This window comes from Pteropus vampyrus, unplaced genomic scaffold, assembly GCF_000151845.1.
Source record: "Pteropus vampyrus isolate Shadow unplaced genomic scaffold, Pvam_2.0 Scaffold11272, whole genome shotgun sequence".
NCBI classification, from domain to species: Eukaryota; Metazoa; Chordata; class Mammalia; order Chiroptera; family Pteropodidae; genus Pteropus; species Pteropus vampyrus.
Genome location: NW_011900053.1, coordinates 1 through 1,532, shown reverse-complemented (window position 1 = coordinate 1,532; position 1,532 = coordinate 1). Strand labels below are relative to the sequence as shown.

Here is a 1,532-nt window from a genome sequence, read left to right as displayed (position 1 = left end):
TGACACATTTAAGGCACTTAGACCTGAGCCTGGTGTGTAGCCAGCCACCAGTTCTTGGTGGCCTCGGTTCGTCTGAGGCCTGGAATGTCTCTCCTTACGTAAAACTTCAGCTGGGGAGAGTTCAGGGAGCAGCCTCATTGCAGGAGCCACTTCAGGCTGGATGCTCCGTGCCTGAGGCTCTACGTGAGGTGAGAAAGCAATCATTTCATCCTCTGGAGTTTGTTGTCACGTTTTACACTCACTCAACTGGAAGCTTCTTAAGGAACTAGCATTTTTGAAAAATGCCATGTTCACACAATTGTCCAAGTCTTAAATCAGTTGTATCTGGAAAAGAAAAAAATGATGTAGCTACCATGCGTAGTGCGGTTTCAAATGTCACTCATGGGGCCCTGGGTGACCTCAGACAGGGCCGTGGGGCTGCCTGGGAAGGAGGGGACCACCTCCCGCCCCTCCCCTTGACTAGCGCTGCTCCCCTTTTGTCTTTCTTATGTTACTGAGTCTCTCGGTCAGAAAAATATGATTTCATTTGGAGAAAAGTTTTCACTGTTTTGGGAAAACTCGTGTAACAGAAATGTAACACATGTGCCAGATCGATCACGAGAACCAAATGGTAAATCTTCAAAGATACACATAAATTTGATATAAACTTCGAATTCTTTAATTGGCCAAATATACAAAATATAGTATCTGAAGACTAAAGAGAAAAAAAAAGCTTCACAGGACACGAATATTATCCCTTTTCCACAGTGGAATAGTGTCATTTGCATTTTTCTAACAGATATTGGTATTTACACTAATATCTTAGGATTCTTTTTGGAAAGAGTTGGGAAAAATGCAGCTTGAATCTTGGGCAAACATTTCATGCTCATCTCTATCTGTTTAGGAAACAAAGTATTTCACAAAAGAATCACAACCCGTGAAAAGTATGTTTGTTCTGGCTTAAATATAATCATTTCCTCAGGAAGTCTGATTTAGATAAAGCATCTTAAGAAATTCAAAATCACTCGGTTTGTAGCATACCACTTTCTGAATTCCATGAAAATATTTTCAAATTAATTCTGTTTTAAGACAATGCTTTTAAACTCAAATGTTATTCTTCCATAGGCATCACTGCCTCTTAGACGCCAATTTTTGCACACACAGATATGCCTGTTTATTTACAAAAGGTTCGTTATTTATTTATTTTAGGTGCAGTAACCCTTGGCTGACCTCACAGACTGCAAGGACCTTGTCAGCTTACAATCCCTTATTTTTTATGCCTACAGCACCTGGTCTTCCTAGGTGGTCTACCATCCAAGTACTGACCAGGCCCGCCCCTGCTTAGCTTCCGAGATCAGATGGGATCGGGCATGTTCAGGGTAGCATGGCCGTAGACCAAAAGGTTTAGTTTTTAAATGTGGACTTTGAATATATTCTTAGATTCTAAAGAAATAGGCGGGGGGGAGGGGGAGATGGAGGGGGAGATGGTGAGGAAGAGGCAAGTGTGGGATTAAGAATCCAGATCCTGACACGAGACAACCTACTACACCAGC

General features: G+C 42.0%; 1 non-coding gene across 1 annotated transcript; it reads right to left on the bottom strand.

Annotated features, from left to right (window-relative positions):
• Window positions 1-1,256: 1,256 nt before the first annotated feature.
• On the bottom strand, window positions 1,257-1,375 carry LOC111734996. Its single transcript, XR_002778646.1, has one exon. It is a non-coding gene; the product is annotated as a 5S ribosomal RNA (ribosomal RNA).
• Between the last annotated feature and the right edge of the window lie 157 nt (window positions 1,376-1,532).